The sequence below is a fragment of the Equus asinus genome, chromosome 1, assembly GCF_041296235.1.
Source record: "Equus asinus isolate D_3611 breed Donkey chromosome 1, EquAss-T2T_v2, whole genome shotgun sequence".
Classification (NCBI taxonomy): Eukaryota; Metazoa; Chordata; class Mammalia; order Perissodactyla; family Equidae; genus Equus; species Equus asinus.
The window spans coordinates 141156546-141175485 of NC_091790.1; the positions used below are offsets into that span (position 1 = coordinate 141156546).

Consider the following 18940-nt stretch of genomic DNA (forward strand, 5'->3'; position numbering starts at 1 on the left):
AAAGTGTAAGAGCTGTTTTTAGGGATTTTTTTTTAATTTTAAAATCTTACTGTACAATAATTAAGCTTTACAAAAGTTATAATACAACAAACATCCACATGCCTACCACTAACTTTAGAAATAAAACATTATGGATGGATACCGTGGAAGCTGTGTGCCCCTCGGCCCCCAGAGAAGTAGCCTCTCCTTCCTGTGACATCTTCTCATACTTTTACCACATATGGTGTATAATTCCAAGGTATATAAGGTATTGTTTTGCTTGTTTTAAAATTTTGTATAAGTGCTGTCATTTTCTTTGTATTCTGCTTCAATTTGCTTTCTTTATTCAATATTGCATTTGTCAGATTCATCTGTGTTGATATTTGTGGCTCTGGGTCATTCATCTTAACTGTTGTATAGTAGTTTTTCGGTTGAAGATACCACAATTTATCCGTTCTCCTGGTAGTGGACATTTATAGTCCATCTCTTTCACTATTATAGACAATGCTGTCACCAACATTTCTGTACATGTTTTACTTCACAGATCTTTATAGCTTTGGTTTTTGTTTTGTTTGTTTTTATATAGGAAATGAATTCTTTTTAGTTTAGCCACATGCTGTGGGCCTCAGTTTTTTCATCATAAGATTGAACTGTATCTTCTAGCTCAAAATTGTATTTCTGTGATTATTTGAACTTGATAGTATGAATTATTGAATTTTGTTATTAGTATAATTTCACAGTCCCATTAGTGTATTTCTTCAGTACATTCTGTGGGATATGGATTTGACTTTTGCAAGGGAAAGTTCCATTCTGAACATTTTTGAGGACAAAAAAATATGCAATATTAGAAATGATCATTAAGCATAATGACACAAGACACTAAGCTTTTTTTGCTCAATTTTGTTTATCATTCCTGTAATCCATAGTAATCACAAATGCTAATAACTTTGAATAAACATAATTATATACATATTTAAAGTATGTTGTCTATATGTGCTGAATCAGCTTCACCTAGCATCAGCCTGGACACAGAACTCAGTCCCTCTACTTAATTGCACAAGCGTTTCAGTCATACTGAGCGTTTTCTTTCCTCTTCACAGCCTTCTCTTGCTCCCTTTGTCTTTCTGTCTCCTTTGCTTCTTACATAATTGAAAACATAATGTAAGATTATGACTAGGAAAAGTACCGTCATGAAGAAAAAGTACTAGGGAATCTGAACCCATGAGAGATTAAACCTGAGTGAAAGACCTGGAAAGAATTCTCAGAAGCAGGGAAATTTAAGCTGGGCCTTAAAGAATGAAGACCTTAAAGTCTGTAATAAGGAGGAATGGGGACCCTCCAGACTCATCCGTCTGTTAGGTGAATACCAGTGTGAGAGCCCCCTCTAACATCACTACACAGAAGGAAATTCAGCTCTGCCCAAATTTCTGGCCCACAAGTTTGTGAGATATAATAAAAATAGTCATTGTTTTAAGTCCTAAGTTTGGAGTAGTTAGTTATGCACCAGTAGACAAGAGGAAGGCCAACCAGAGCCAAAGAAGAGAATGCTTTGTTTTTTTGGATGCTTGCTGAAGACAGTATTCAGTCATCCAAAACCTCTCCCCCAAATACTCTACTGAATACAGTTAGAACTTCTAGTGGGAAGACTGAGTTTGGAGGGAATTCCAGGCAGAGGAAATGACATGAACAAAGACAGCAAGGTAGAGAAGGACAGGCTATATGAAGGCAAAGCATAATCAGATGTGGCTGGGAGTAGGGCACCTCTTGGGGAGTAGTGAAATGCCAGGCGAGAAAGGAAGGTTAAAGACGTGGTGTGAAGGGCCTTGAATGGATGGTTGAGGAAACTGACATACAGCCACTGCAGACTTTTTGGAAAGAGAAGTTACACCAGTGGAACTGTTTAGGAAATTTTTCAGATATTTGTGGGATGGATTCAAATGTGGAGAAATTAGGGGGTCAGTTTGGAAGCTATTGCAACATTTTGTGTGTGTCTGATTTGTGGTGGCTGCAGTCAGAATGAAGACTAGAAAATAGATGGGAAATTTTGGGCAAGGCTGCCACTAACCCACTCAGTGCATTCTGGGAGTTAAAAAAGGATGCCACATCTTCAAGACATTTTACTTCCATCTGTTAGAAAATTGTTGTAATGTATTTATTTTATGAGAATAAGACACCTGACTGCCATCTGCTGGAATATTGTTAAAATAAATGTACACAACTTTGATGTGAATGCTCCTCCCTCCAGATGTGGCACTCTTGTGCAGTACACAACCTGTACTACCATGCCTATGACCATAATTATGTGGGAGTGAGTGACAGGACTTGGTAACTGATTGCATTTGTTATCTGAGGGAAAAGTAAATTTCCAGTCTGGATGGTAGGTAAGTTGGTAATAACATTAATAGAAATGGAACCCGTTCTTAGGGGGTAGGTTCACAAAACAAAATTGTTCTAAACCTGGAAAATTCAAGAAGTTTATTTTTATTCATGGACCCTGGTACTTTGCATTTACTCAGAATTTTGTTATCTTTTCTTCTAGAGTCTCGGCTTTCCACTCTTTGTGACATCTGAGAATGTTGACCCATCCCTCTTCTCTTTTTGGTTCCATACACCCCTCTCTCCTGTATCTTTTCCTTCTTCCTGATGATAACAACTTCTCACCTGCCTTGGCAGGCCTTTTTTCTCAGGTTTTCATTCTGGTGCCTTTGCATACAGTAGGTGCACAATAAATATTTGTTGAATTGAATTATGTTGCCTTTGAAAGACCAGTTTGAAGTTTACCAGGAGACTGACTCAGAGGCGGTGGGGACTAAGGGTGTGCCAGAATTCAGAAAGTAGAAACCTATCCTAAATACAGTTCCTTGTTTTAGGATCTATTTTCTACACAATGGGTCACTCTTTATTGGGGAATTCCTGTACTGTTGATCTGTTCATCATTGTTCAGCAGTGGCAACACCAGGAAAACAAATGATTTACATTGGCTGTGTCATCCGGGTGTGTCTAATTCAGAAAATACTTTCAAACAAAATAATGAAGCTTCTCCAGCTCCTAATTTGGGAAGAATGGAAAGTTACTTTTTTTTTTAAATCTCCACTCTTGTTCAAGTACCTTAGTGATGGGTTCAGTAAGATCACATTTAAATAATTTCATTCGAGGATACTTGCTAACATTCTTACCACCACCACTTCCCTACCACCAACCACCACCACCCTTCATGTAGTTACTTTTTCTTTCGTTTTTCATGAGACTTGTGTATCAAGGCAAACTCAAGAACTTTGCTCTTCGGATACAGCTTTGCAAACATTGTGTGGCCGCTTTGTGCAAAGTGCTGTGGGAGGCCTCATGGAAGATACAAAGGTTTCAGATTGCTCCTGCCCCTCAGGAGAGACTGGCTTAATGGGAGAAGTAGACACATATGTAACTGCTCCAGGGCAGGCGATGACAAGGGTCATAATATAGTGCAGACAGAGCCAGGATTCCCTGTGTAAACATCACTCTAAGACTGAGCCATATACATGGACTTGCCATATTTCTTTGCTAAATTGCACATGTTTAACTCTAACTTTCCTGGGTTGGATTAGAATGTGTTTTCTTCAAAGATTCTTGAGTTAAAACCATACTATGACAATTAAAATTTAACAGAGTTTAACTAAAAATGCATTGAATAACATTAATTTTAGCAGATTGGATTTTTGAAATGCTTTTAAGCTGGCACTATCAAAAGAAAGTAGAGAAAACTAGACTGATATTAAATAAACAAGGATATGAAACAGGAGTTTGATGTTTATGTAAGGCCAGTATTTTAGAAATAAATATCCTGAAATTCCCCTAGCCAAATTATATTTTAAAATATGTTTTAGCAGAGGAAAAATATTGTAAATAACATGGCAGGAAAAAATATATAATCCTCATAAGTATAATGAGGTAGAATTTGAAATATTGAATAGATCATTGCTGTTCAATTAAGGTACATTTTATTTAATAAAACCAATGGCATTTTTACAGTTATTGGAGAACCAAAGACATTTGAATTTTTAAAATTTAAATATATTTAAGATTTGAAATTTAAACAAAAATGTAACTTTTACTTCTTTTTAAGTAATTATTACCTATACATTAACTTAATCTCAAAAAATGAATGAGTGAAATTGAACAAAGTATACTCATTATATAAAAATAAATGCTACTGAAAAATCATTTTGACTTTTGTTTAAAGCTAGTCACAAAATTAAGAATGCATGATTTGTGTAATAAGTAAACAGTTCAGCTTTACTGACTTAACATGATGATTTGCAACTTTTACTTAAGAAATTCGTTCTTCCTACTAAGATGAAATGCAGCTTCTTCATGAAGACATATTAACTAGTTTTCCTTTGCATTTTCATTAAAAATCTAAAATCAGAAAATGAATGTGTCAACCAATTTTACAGTTGATAGTAAATTGGAAAGTATCTCAAATAGCGAAATAAGAGAAGTATCACAAAGATACCTAAAAAGGTTTAGAAGTATCACAGGAAATAGTAAGTGAGATGCTGCCTCAAGAAAACGCAAGCTAATATATCTAAGAGCAAATAATCTGAAATAGATATTCAGTGGGAGAAAATGCTTAGTAATGCTGAAAGGGGGCCAAGGTGGTATCAGACAGCAAAATAGGCATGAGGTTGCAATGGGATATGGCAGGCACAAAGAGCTATTGCCATTTGGGGAGTCATCTTGCAAACTCATTACAATAAAGAAAGGAAGCAGAAATCTCTTACAAATTGGCAGTATTGAGAACACGTTTGTCGTATTCCAAACCAAGAATTTCCAAACCTGTAGCTTTCAATATTTTAAATAATTTGGAAAACAGAAGTTGCAGTGCTTAGAATAGGGAAGAATTGACCTAATAAAAAAGATCTTAAAAACAAAATGTCTTCTCTTTGGTTCAGTAATAAAACAATGTGAAGTTATACGATGGATATAAGCAACTTGCTGGAAGACAGAATTGTTGGGAGTAGTGTTAATATCTTCATAGGCAGTTCTCAGCATCCAGGCCAACTGTACAGATTGCAGAAGAGCATGTTAAGGCAGTGATGGGAGCTGGATCACGTGAGATAAGTTTGGAGTTCCTAAGAATCCTGTTAGGTAACGATGCCAGAACTGATGGAAACCGAGTGTTTCAACAATGAGGTCATATTTCTACTGTTGTCTATACTAGTCAGATTACTCTGCCTCATTGTTTACAATCTGTGGTTCACTGTTTATACTCTAGGACCATTCCACTGTCTTTGCCAGGGTGCGCCACCCTTTCTTTTAGCACCCTTTTTGATCTTGGCTTCTAGAATTTTTTTGGCTGGTTTACTTCTTACCTCTGCAATTGGCTTTCTGTTTCCTTTGAAAGCACTTCTTTCTCTGTATATACCTGCCATCCTGTCTCAGCACTGATCATATTTGTACTTCAGGTGTCACTGCCTACTTCTAATGACACCTCTTTGCCCTAATTTCTAACTAGTGGTAACTTTTTTAAAGAACACATCAAATCAGATGTTGTCTTGGCTTCTCACACTTAAATTATTGAAGCCCAGTTTCTAGTTGTCCCTTCCCAAATCCAACAAATACATAGCTTTCCACTTATGCCAGTGAGGTCAGCATCTTACTGATCGAAAAGCCGGAACTCCCTCTAACCCTCACTCATATCCCATCTCTCACCACTTTACTCTTTATGTATCTGTCCCTTTTCCTCCAGTAGCCAAATTCTTGCTCTGGTCTTGAGATCTCTCTCTCAAAATATTCCTTTTGTTTGTAGCGTGATACTCCAATGCTTAATAATAATGGTATTTAATAAACTCCTACTATTGTCTCAGAAACTATTGATGACTTACAAAAACTTCTCATTTAGATTAAATTGCTTTTTTGCTACTAAGTTTCTCATTTAAAATCTTATGAAAAGGAAATTAATCATATTAATCAAACTGAATAATTTTGTAGCTTAATATTAAAGCCCTAAAAGTTGCCTTTTAAAATTGACAATTGTTTATTCACTGAGTTACTGAACCATCAGTCATTTCTTGAGTTCTCTCTCTGTCAGAGACTGAGCTAGGCCTGCACTGAGGTTTATGACTAAGGCATGGTCTTTGGCCTTAAAAAACTCACGTTCTTGGACTGGCCTAGTGGTGTAGTAAAGTTCGTGTGCTCCACTTCAGCAGCCCAGGGTTTGCAGGTTCAGATCCTGGGCACGGACCTATACAGTGCCCATCAAGCCATGCTGTGGAGGCGTCCCATGCACAAAATAGAGGAAGATTGGCATGGATGTTAGCTCAGGGCCACTCTCCCTCAAGCAAAAAGAGGAAGATTGGCAACAGGTGTTAGTTAGCTCAGGGCCAGTCTTCCTCACCCGAAAAAGAAAAAAGCTCACATTCTTGTTATGGGCAATAGTTTTAATTGATTGACTTAAAAATCGTTCATATGTTCGATAAATATTTATTGAGCTCCAATCCTATGCTAGGCACTATGCTGGGGCCTGGGAGTACAGTATGGTAAGCAAGACAAATAAGATCACTGCCCACACAGCTATTTTCTTTTTAATTTAATTATTTTATAGAGGTCATAATGGTTTATAACATCGTGTAATTTCAGGTATACGTTGTTATGTATCATGCTCACCACCAATGGTCTAGTTTTTATCTGTCAGGATAATATGTACCCCTTTACCCCTTTCGCCCTCCCCCCACTCCCTTCTCCTCTGGTCACCACTAATCTATTCTCCTTATTTGCCACATGGCTTTTATTAAATAGTGACAGATCATTAAATAGTTACTAAAATGGGAAGTCCAGAGGTGCTGTATACTCTTGGGCACTTAACCTAATAGATGAGTGAGCAGGAACCGTAGGAGGATGGAAGTTGGGGTGACACTGGGGAAAGGTCCTGCAGAGCACAGGGTACTTGTAGAACGAAAGAAGGCTAACGTGAGTTTATCATAGAGTCAGTTGGGGAATAGTGAGTTTGACTTTTAAAGGGAAGAGAGAAGAGGGCTGGTAGGTAGTGGGAGACCTGGGATTCTTACAGGCTCATTTCATAAGCACACGTATCTATTGGAAGTTTTAGAAATGGCATACCCCAATTTTAGAAATAATTATCTTTCCTCTATTTAGCATCTTTGGGCTTATTTTCTGAATACTTATTAAATTCTTAGCCAAGCAAGTAGTGTGTGTGTGTATATTTTGTGTGTGTGTATATATATGGTGTTTATATTTCTGTGTAGATAGTAAGTGGTAGAACAGTTCTCAGTCACAAGTTATTTTAATAATGGAATAATAATTCCAGAGTTAGCCTTTTGGTCATTTGTTTGAGATAGACTCTTATATTGAATCCTAATATGGCAGTTTAGAACCCAAATGTAGCAATTTTCTCATTTAAATAAAATTGTGCTCGTGTCGGGACATGAGATTATAATAGAGCAACCTTGCCATTAAGCAGCAAAATTTACTTGTCTGTTTTCTTCCACGGTACATATGTAGTTAAATTCAATGAATTTTTAAAAATTTTTTTTACTACGAGTTATTGCTTATCATGGGCAAGCTCAGTGACATACTGTTTGTTACTTATATCTGCAGTCCAACAATTTATATTAGGAAGTAAAACTTTTACTGTTTAACATTAAAGTTCATCTGATTAATATACTGATACTGCCTCAGGTTTCAAACTCTGTCATGAATAAAATAGGTCCTCCTGCATTTTAGAAATAGTGCACCAGCTGCAAGTCCAGAAAACACTTGCTGTTACTCACGTAATAAAAGAACCCCCAAAGCCTTATAATTTATAGATTCATAACCGCTTCTTGTTGAATTTATTCTTCTAAATGGTGCAGGTGCTGCTTTGGTTGAACATACAACCCTCTTTAGACAATCTGTTAAGAACTCCGAGGTGCTTAATTTTTTCCCTTTTTAATGTTGTGAGCTGGTTAGTGTTGAGGATAAACTCAGCACTTCATTTAAAGCTCGAAGGTGTGATTGTTTTGACACTTACCTAGTATTCCTTTTTTCATCATTTAAATATGTATGTTAAGTTCCTACAGATGTGTAATTGATCATTTATTTAAGATTTGGATGATTCATTTTAAACCATATTGTTCATTTATTCAAAAATGTTATGACTGCCATGGTCCAGCACAGGTCTAGATGTTTGTGATACATTGGTGAACACAACAGAAGTCCCTGCCCTCATGGAATATTATAGTCTTGTGAAATTTATATTCTCTGGGTTCTATAGCATTCTTTTTTTTTTTTTATTGAGTTAATGATAGGTTACAATCTTGTGAAATTTCAGTTGTACGTTAATGTTTGTCATTCGTGTTGTAGGTGCACCACTTCACCCTTTGTGCCCACCCCCCACCCCACCTTTCCCCTGGTCTCCACTAAACTGTTCTTAGTCCATAATTTTAAATTCCTCATATGAGTGGAGTCATACACAGATTATCCTTCTCTTGCTGGCTTATTTCACTTAACATAATTCCCTCAAGGTCCATCCATGTTATTGCAAATGGAATGATTTTGTTCTGTTTTGCAGCTGAGTAGTATTCCATTGTATATATGTACCACATCTTCTTTATCCATTCGTCTGTTGATGGGCACTTAGGTTGCTTCCACGTCTTGGCTATTGTAAACAGTGCTGCAATAAACATTGGGGTGCATAGGACTTTTTGGATTGCTGACTTCAGGCTCTTTGGATAAATACCCAGTAGTGGGATGGCTGGATCATATGGTAGTTCTATTTTTAATTTTTTGAGGAATCTCCATACTGTTTTCCATAGTGGCTGCGCCAGTTTGCATTCCCACCAGCAGTGTATGAGGGTTCCTTTTTCTCCACAACCTCTCCAACATTTGTTGCTATTAGTTTTAGATATTTTTGTCATTCTAATGGGTGTAAGGTGATATCTTAGTGTAGTTTTGATTTGCATTTCCCTGATGATCAGCGATGATGAGCATCTTTTCATGTGCCTATTGACCATCAGTATATCTTCTTTGGAGAAATGTCTGTTCATGTCTGCAGCCCATTTTTTGATTGGGTTGTTTGACGTTTTGTTGTTGAGTTGTGAGAGTTCTTTCTATATTATGGATATTAAGCCTTTATCAGATATATGACTTGCAAATATTTTTTCCCAGTTAGTGGGTTGTTTTTTTTGTTTCAATCCTGTTTTCATTTGCCTTGAAGAAGCTCTTTAGTCTGATGAAGTCCCATTTGTTTATTCTTTCTATTGTTTCCCTTCTCTGAGAAGGCATGGTGTCCGAAAAGATCCTTTTACTACTGATGTCAAAGAGTGTACTGCCTACGTTTTCTTCCAGAAGCCTTATGGTTTCAGGTCTCACCTTTAGGTCTTTGATCCATTTTGAGTTTATTTTGGTGAATGGTGAAAAAGAATGGTCAATTTTCATTCTTTTACATGTGGCTTTCCAGTTTTCCCAGCACCATTTGTTGAAAAGACTTTCTTTTCTCCATTGTATGCCCTCAGCTCCTTTGTCAAAGATAAGCTATCCATAGATGTGTGGTTTTATTTCTGGGCTTTCAATTCTGTTCCATTGATCTGTGCACCTCTTTTTGTACCAGTACCATGCTGTTTGGATTACTGTAGCTTTGTAGCATGTTTTGAAGTCAGGGATTGTGATGCCTCCCGTTTTGTTCTTTTTTCTCAGGATTGCTTTAGAAATTCGGGGTCTTTTGTTGCCCCATATGAATTTTAGGATTCTTTGTTCTAATTCTGTAAAGAATGTCCTTGGGATTCTGATTGGGATAGCGTTGAATCTGTAGATTGCTTTAGGTAGAACGGACATTTTAACTATGTTTATTCTTCCAGTCCATGTACATGGAATGTCTTTCCATCTCCTTATGTCGTCATCCAGTTCTCTTAGAAAGGCCTTGTAATTTTCATTATATAGGTCCTTCACTTCCTTAGTTAAATTTACCCCAAGGTATTTTATTCTTTTTGTTGCGATTGTGAATGATAATGTGTTCTTGAGTTCTTTTTTTGTTGGTTCATTACTGGAGTATAGAAATGCTACTGATTTATGCAAATTGATTTTATACCCTGCAACTTTGCTGTAGTTGTTGATTACTTCTAACAGTTTTCCAATGGATTCTTTGGGGTTTTCTATATATAAGATCATGTCATCTGCAAATAGCAAGAGTTTCACTTCTTCCCTCCCTATTTGGATTCCTTTTATTCCTTTTTCTTGCCTGATTGCTCTGGCCAGGACCTCCAGTACTATGTTAAATAAGAGTAGTGATAGAGGGCATCCTTGGCTCGTTCCTGTTTTCAGGGGGATGGCGTTCAGTTTTTGCCCATTGAGTATGATGTTGGCTATGGGTTTGTCATATATGGCCTTTATTATGTTGAGGTAGTTTCCTTCTATGCCCATTTTGTTCAGAGTTTTTATCATAAATGGCTGTTGGATCTTGTCAAATGCCTTCTCTGCATCTATTGAGATGATCATGTGGTTTTTATTCCTCAGTTTGTTGATGTGGTGTATCAGGTTGATTGATTTGCGGATGCTGAACCATCCCTGTGTCCCTGGTATGAATCCCACCTGATCATGATGTATGATCCTTTTGATGAATTGCTGAATTCTGGTTGCCAAAATTTTGTTTAGAATTTTTGCATCTATGTTCATCAGTGATATTGGCCTGTAGTTCTCTTTTTTCGTGGTGTCCTTGTCTGGTTTTGGTATCAGCGTGATGTTGGCCTCATAGAATGTGTTAGGAAGTGTTCCATCTTCCCTAATTTTTTGGAATAGCTTGAAAAGGATAGGTATTAAATCCTCTCTGAAAGTTTGGTAGAATTCCCCAGGAAAGCCATCTGGTCCTGGGTTTTTACTCTTTGGGATGTTTTTGATTGCTGTTTCAATCTCTTTCCTTGTGATTGGTCTGTTCAAATTGTCTGCCTCTTCTTGAGTGAGCTTTGGGAGATTGTAGGAGTCCAAGAATTTATCCATTTCCTCTAGGTTATCCATTCTGTTGGCATATAGTTTTTGTAGTATTCTCTTATAATCCGTTGTATTTCTGCAGAGTCTGTTGTTATTTCTCCTCGCTCATTTCTGATTTTGTTTATTTGAGCTTTCTCCCTTTTTTTCTTTGTAAGTCTGGCTAGTGGTTTGTCAATTTTTCTATAAGCATTCTTGCCTCTTCTGCTTTCATAGAACCTCGGGTCTGATGAAATCTAGGCAACTGTTTCAAGTTCTATCTTTTAAAATCCTTCACCTTAAAAAGACGGCAGGAATGTGTTACTTCAGAGATGGCTGTGACTATTTATTGTGCCTAGTGAACATTCCAAGAAATTAAGCTGTTAACCAAAAGCAGCATTCAACAGTTTGCATTGCTAAGCACATTTACTTTAGGTTTCAACTCCAGAGTATTAGTTTCTGGAATTATTTCATTAATAAAGCAACATTTTCACACAGTTTAATAAGAAGATAAATAATTTTCCAGGAGATCAGCTGCAGCTAATATGGATTCTGCAGTAAAATACTCAGCTCCAGGTGGTGATAACAATTACCCCCCCAACATGTACAACATAGTAACAGTTTACACTTAGGGGCCAAGTAACATTTTAAGAGGTGTACATGTATTTGCTAGTCCAATCCTCAAAATAGTTCTTCGAGGTAGCTACTATTATTTTAGCGCTGAGTTGCATGTGAAGAAGCTCCGACTAAGTCACTTGCCCAGGGATAGAAAGCCAGCAAGAGGCGAGGCCCAGATGAGAGCCCAGGTGGTCTGGCCCTCAGCCTCTCCGCTCCACGGCCTCTCCCGTTTCAATATATGCTTCTTATTACCCTTCTTGCTTTTCTGTGTTCTAGTCATTTGTTTCCTCTCAGATATATAAGTATTAATTTGTATAGCACACACATTGAACTCTGAATATGAAAGTGAACATACTGGCTTTTTTGTATGATTTTTTTCCTTAGTCATAACTATCCTATCTTAGAAAGGCTTTTTCTTTTCATTGTAAGTCCAGCAGATAGTAACCTGGAAGTTCATTTGTTTTGGTTCTTAATTGCTTGCTTATTTGCTTATTAATTAATGTATTTGTTTCTTTATACCTAGTACCCCAGCAGATTTATCAAATTAAAAATGAAAATTTAGTCAAATTCGTTGCATACAAAATTTTATTTTTCTGTACCTCTGAAAAACAATGGACACAGGGCCTGTGGTCGAATGGTTAAGTTTGTGTGCTCCGCTCCAGCGGCCCAGGGTTTTGCTGGTTCGAATCCTGGGCACGGACATGGCACTGCTCATCAAGCCATGCTGAAGTGGCATCCCACATGCCACAAATAGAAGGACCCACAACTAAAAATATACAGCTATGTACCGAGGGGGTTGGGGGAGGAAAAGGAAAAATAAAATCTTTACCAAAAAAACCCAGCAATGGACACAGAAAAGCAGCCTTCATTTCCCATGGAGAGAAGGAACGCTGTTTTGCCAGCCTCTCGTTTGCAGAGGGGTCTCCTCTTTCTCGATGCAGTATTTCGGGTTGCTCTCCCGCTTTGGGTTTCTGTCTGGAGCAAGGATTTCTGCCGTTCTGACACCACGCTCTGTTCGCTCACATATCTGTGCTGTCTGCTTCCTGGACCACGCTCCTCTCCTGCCCGTGTTTCTGCTCCTCCTCCAGGGCCAGCACATGGCAGCTTCTCTCACCTGGAGGAGTGGCTGCCTTCAGTGCGTCTGCTTCATTTTCTGTGCTCATTTGCTAATTAAACTCCTTGAGGATAAGTTTTTTTTTTCTGGTTTCTTTCACTGCTAAATCCTCAGCACCTCAAACAATGCCAGGTGTATATTAGGTATTTGCTCTTTGTTGAAGGAATGCATACCTGTATTATAGCACTTACTATATTGTGTTTAAGAGTTTTGTACGTTTTCTCCTTCCCCAGTCTGTAAGCTTCTCATTTTAATCACCTTTGTATCTTCCCCCATGTCTCTAACGTATTTCCTAGTCAGTAAATGTTTACTGAATTAATAAGTGACTGATTAATACCATCACATCCCTGTGGTAGTGGATAGAGATGATTAAAAGGAGGGGCAAGAATGAGTAGTGACTAAAGGACCAGTGTGTTGTGAAATTTTGAACTCTGAATCAAGAAAGGAGGAGCAGAAACACCAAGACCGGATGTCCTCTTTCATTCATCTGTCCAGGAGTTTAGCTTTTTTGCGTGTCTGTAATTTGCACGTTTGGGCATACCATTCAAAGTGCATCCCAGATACTCATTTGTCTTCCAGGGTAACATAGTAAGGGAAATAGTTCTAGAGGTAGGACCCTCAGTGAGAACTACATAAATCTGCTTTTGTCAATTTGGGAGACTTACGTGGCATTAACTTCCGCAAAAATCTCAAAAAACCAGTGTCTTCCAATGTCTACACTTTTTAAGACATAGATAACGTTAAGTATCAAATTTTAAGCTTTAGATTGAATCAGTTATGGAAACAAGGACCTCAGAAATAATATACAAGTTTATTACCCACTGAGGGTGGAATACTTGAAGATTCCCATTATTCCCTTCTCTTCACATGCCTTGCAAAACCTGCCTCACGCACAGGATGGATTTTCCCTACATATCACATGATCCCTTCCTGAATCAGATGCTTGTAGGGTGCCTACCGTGTACCTAGCTAATGGGCTTGGTGGTCTGCTGACCTTGACTAATCAAGTTTATTTTGGAGTGTTCTTTTTTGTTTGCATAAAGAGTGGAAGGAAGTGGAGAGGGGTGGAGGGAAGTGGAGAGGGGTAGAGGGAGGCACATTTATATAGAGGAAGTAGCATATCCTATGACGGAGTTTGGACAATATGGCATGTTCTGGAAATGGTACAGCGTGTTCATTATGGTTGGAACATAGGCTCCAGGAGAGGAAGAGGAATGAAGTGGCATTGGCCTGGGGCAAACTGAGCTAAATGGATGAAGGTGGGTGTTGAAGGCACTTGGTGATTTAAAACCCATCAGCACCATAGTCACTCTCTTCTCCCTTCTTCTGCCCACCACCTTTGCCCAACAGCATTCTTCTTACTCTGCTGATTGATTCCAGTACAATTTATGATTTCCAGCCTTAGCTCAACATTAGGATGACTTTCCTCTCTCTTTTTGGTTTTTTCAAACCTATTCCTAATCAGCTGCTTTTTTCATTATCCGTAGTGACTATTCCAAACTGAAACAACTTTTCGCAGGAGCTCAGCTCTCATGACCCCCTCATTTTAAAGTAATGATCTATCTCATCAGTTTACCAAGGAAATAGGTAATAGCTGGCATAGGCTCCCTCAGCTGGCCTCCCTCGACATCCAGACTTACCTCCATCTCCAGCCATCACTGTGGTCTTTCTTTCTGCCTCAAAGGGGAGAGTGTCTTCATCTTTTTCAGAACTGACCCCTCCCCCAAGGCTCTTGAATTTGGCTTTTGGTCTTGGACTTTGCTCTATTTATCTTCTACTTTCTTATTTCTTCCTTATTACTATTTCCTTTCAGCTTATAAAATTCTCAGGTCTCTCCTAGCCTTAAAACTCCATTCTTTGATTTTTCTCTAAAGATGTCCTCTATTTCTCCTTATGGAAGCAAGGAAGATGGTCTGAGTGTTTAAAAAGATTACTCTGGCTGTGATGTGGAGGAGGAAATCAAGGAGGACAGAAATGCAAGGGAAAAGATTAATAAGGAGGATGTTGAATTAAAGTGGTAGCCGTGGAGAGAAGCAGACAAGGTTGAGAGGCATCGAGGAGGTAGAATTGACCAGACTTTGAAATGGAATGGATATGAGATTTGAGGGAAGTTTTATGGAGAAGATAATGAGTTCCCTACTGCTGAGGTGAACTGCTCTTGGGGCATCCAGTTGGAGTAATTGAGTAAGGAGTTGGAAGTATGGTCGGTAGCTCAAGAAAAATGTGTGTTCTTTAGAAATAGCTTTGGTAGTCAAAGACATGTTACTATATCTTATTATAGTCTTGGATAAGATCCTCTAGAGATGGAGTGGAAAGAGAATAACCTTGGGAAGTAACAGAGAAGGTAGAATAAGAGGAACCTGTAAAGGAGACTGAGAACAAATGGCCAGAGAGAAAGAAGGCAAATAAGAGGTGTGTGTGTGTATAATTCTTGTTAGATTTTTTTGAGCTCCTTGAAAACAATGAAATTGTATTGCAGCTTCTAGCAAAAGCTGGCAAAACCAGGTAGACCCAATCTAATACATTGCTCTTGACAGGGCTCAATTAAAACAGAGTCATAACTTGGTGAGAACTTCCTTTGCCTGAAATCACCTATAGCTAGGGTTCTGGAAAGAATGGGTTTGTAAATCAGATAGTCTGGAAAAGTGAAGTGTTGATAGGAGACTCATGGGAAGGCTGGTGTCCAGCGTGGTTGGGGGTGCAGTCACTGCAGCAGCCACGGGATGTTGTTTTCAATAGAAACCTGTTTGTCAGTGGAGGTGATATTGATTGCTGTCTTGTGTTAGAGAAGAATCATTGGTAGCTTCCTGCCAACAGTTTTGCCACCAAAGTGGAGGTTCACAAATCTGAACATTTTCTTTTTTTTCTTTTTTTATCGTGGTCATGATAGCTTATAACATTGTGAACTTTCAGTTGTACATTATTATTTGTCATACACCATATAAGTGTGCCCCTTCACCCCTTGTGCCCACCCTCCACACCCCTTCCCCTGGTAACCACTAATTTGTTCTCTTTGTCCTTAAGTTTGTTTATGTTCCACATGTGAGTGAAATCATATGGTGTTTGTCTTTGTCTGGCTTATTTTGCTTAGCATAATGCCCTCAAGGTCCATCCATGTGGTTGGGAATGGGATGATTTTGTCTTTTTTATGGCTGAGTAGTATTCCATTGTGTATATATACCACATCTTCTTTATCCAGTCATCAGTCAGTGGGCACTTGGGTTGCTTCCACATCTTGGCTATTGTGACTAATGCTGCAGTGAACATAGGGGTGCACAATTTTCTTTGTATTGTTGATTTCAAGTTCTTTGGATAAATATCCAGTAGTGGGATAGCTGCATCATATGATACTTCTATTTTTAATTTTTTGAGAAATCTCCATACTGTTTTCCAGAGTGGTTGCACCAGTTTGCATTCCCACCAGCAATGGGTGAGGGTTCCCTTTCTCCACAACCTCTCCAACACTTGTTGTTTTTGTTGAACATTTTCTTGTTTTTATCTCCATCGTGTTTGATCACATTTAAGTTGCATTGCAATGCTCCAGTCATGAGTCAGAATTAAAAGCTCTTCTAAACTAAATTATATCCTTATGTTTCCACAAAAAAATCTTCTTTGGGGCAGGGGTAGAAATTTACAGCAATCCAAGAATTCACCCAAAGCCACTAACGACTTAGCTTGGCCTAATATTAGCCATGGCTGCTTAGGATCTGTATGTGAGGTGGGGAGGAGGTGGGCAGTGCCCCAGGAGCTGTGCAGCAGGGCCCATTGGAGGTGTCCCAAGAAAGCCTTGAAACTCCTATTTATAAATTATTTCTATCCCATCCTTAACAAACACCTATTTTTTGTATGTTTTTGAATGTGTATTAGATATTAGGACAGTGCTCCGTGTTTGTAAATAAGTAAATTATGTATTTATATAAATATAAGGGAGGTGTGCACAAACATAAGTGTTTGTTTGATTGAGAATATACTTTGGAGACCTCAAGTTTAAATCGTAGATAATATCTGAATGTTGTGAAAGTTGTTGAGAAATTTCTTAACAAAATTCTGTCAATAATTTTAACTATTATCAGCTCCCGAGTGTTTTAGTTAAAAATGCAGATGTGTGACTTGACCTTAATTCCACAGTATGAATTTTTCCTGAGAGCATTAAAACACGAGTTCAAAACCATTTGTTGTACTTTTTGTGAACACACTGCAGCTTTCTCATGAACTACCTAATGTCTCTCCACATACGGTATGTTCTTGACAGTCATCCTTTAGTCACAGGCCGTTTAAGCTCTTAAATAGCATCTTGCTTTAAAAGGTAGGCTGATGGCATTTGTATCTTCTGGTACATCTGGTAAGTTAATATATACAGTCGATGTGAGTATCCTGCAGGGACCTGTTTTTACATGCATACAGGGACGTTTATGTAGAAATCAAAGGCCGTGAATCAGAAGAACACAACTCTTGTTTCCAGTGTACTGGAGGCTTTAAAAAATTGGCTTTGAAAAATTGAAAGTAGTGTGGTTTGTTTTTATTGTGGAACCGATCAGGAAGAACAATTTACAGTCATTGCCATTCTTCAGAGCTGAATGGAGTGGAGGTGCCTGCCTGGTGAAATGGAGCAGCTGCACCCGTTTTCGCTGGGCTCACAAAAACGTTTGCTTTTTACTCAAGAACTTTGGATGGTGGGGTACAGTTTGTTTTCATGATGGAAGTGGTCAGTTGTGCCTTACCAGACAGCTGTAGTGTAATTAAGAAAAACTGTGTGAAAGTGGATTAAATATAACAGAAGAAGCCTTTTTTTTAAAAGAAGGTTTTAACCTTAAATTTATTCATTTTTGTCTTTAATCCTTAAAAGCAGAAATATCACTATAATTCTGGTCTACAAGGTTTTGCTGTTTCACAATATCTTTAGCTCTAGGAAATATAAGATGCTCTACTGCAGAATAGTTGTTTGTTTTTGTAACAAATGCAAACTGAAAAGTGTGGGTTTTAAGATAATTTAGCTTGTGAGAGATCTGCTTTCAAAATAATGTTTAAAGTAAGGAATTGTGCACTTACATTTATGTTAACGTTAGTGCGTGAAAATAGTGATCTACTTTTGTAGAAAAAATATTTGAGGCTGCTTTTTAGACTTGCTTTGTATGCAAGCTGCAACATTAGGAGAATTAACTGTTTTTCAAGACCAGAAAGTATGAGAGGTGAAAATTGCATTTTTCTTGATAGATTTTTAAATGAATTAGTGAAATAATAATGAAATAATCTGGCAAAGTGTTGATTTGTTGTAGTTAAATGTGGAACATTAGGCTGTCAATTGGCTTTGAAAAGCATACACTTATTTTATGCAGCAGACTTTGAAATAAGAATAGAAATGCCTTAATTTGCATCACAGTCTACAGTAGCAAAATAACTGTTACAAGGTCAGAGGGAGCTGAATTTTTTTAAAAAACTATTGTGCTCACAAATAACCAGGATTTGTACTAGACCCTCATCCATTGTAAGTTTTTATACTGATTGCCCAACACACTCAAAAGCAAAATATTCACCCTAGGCAACATAAAGCTGCCAGATTTCGGTTTGCTCTAAGTTTATCTTATATTGGTGATTTTCCAGGGGAGGCTCTTGGGCTTTATTTCAGTTAGGGCAATTTGGAAAGCTGGATGAAGGGAGGGGTTGGGGAGGGAGTTGAGCCCTAAAGCTCTGTTTCAGTCTTGCAGCCCTTACCTTGGGAGTTGTTATAGAAAGAGGACTCTCCATTGGGTCTTTTCCGGAAGAACCGCAATTGTCATTGCCCTCACTCTCTGGTGGCTGTTCTCTCCTTTTACCTTGTCTCTTTCCTCACCAGAGGCCCTCAGAAAACACTGAGAATCACACCTGAGTTCATTCTAAATGGCAAACCACGGCTGCAGCTTGATAGTTGGTTTTCCTGTTTGCAAACTGAGCCCTCATGTGCACCAAACTCTCCTGCAGACTCCTGCCTCTACAGAGCAGGGGTGGAGTTTAGGAAGGTGAGTGGAGGAGAGTGTGGGGTGGATTGGAAAGGGAGAAGAGCAACTAAGAACCTGCCTGAGGCCAGGTTATAGTCAAGAATGGCAGTGAAGAGCATTGAAGATAAGAGAGCTACGTGATGCACTGAGGAGATTACTGGAAATTCTAATTACTGGAATTAACACCAAAAAATCTGGAGTCGAGTCCCAGCTAGCTGAGCATTTTGGGAAAGTCAGTCTCTCACCTTCTGTTTCTTCATGTGTAAAGTCGAAGTGCAATACCTCTTTTATATACCAAACAGGTTGTGAGTCTTAGAAAAGA

General features: G+C 38.2%; 1 protein-coding gene and 1 pseudogene across 1 annotated transcript in view; one reads left to right on the forward strand and one right to left on the reverse strand.

Moving 5' to 3' along the window:
* LOC106839581 (5-azacytidine-induced protein 2-like) overlaps nt 1–12692 on the reverse strand; it is a 31447-nt pseudogene extending 18755 nt beyond the window's left edge.
* The window catches only part of UMAD1 (UBAP1-MVB12-associated (UMA) domain containing 1), a 210870-nt gene that overhangs the window by 97251 nt on the left and 94679 nt on the right, over nt 1–18940 (forward strand). The window lies entirely within an intron of this gene.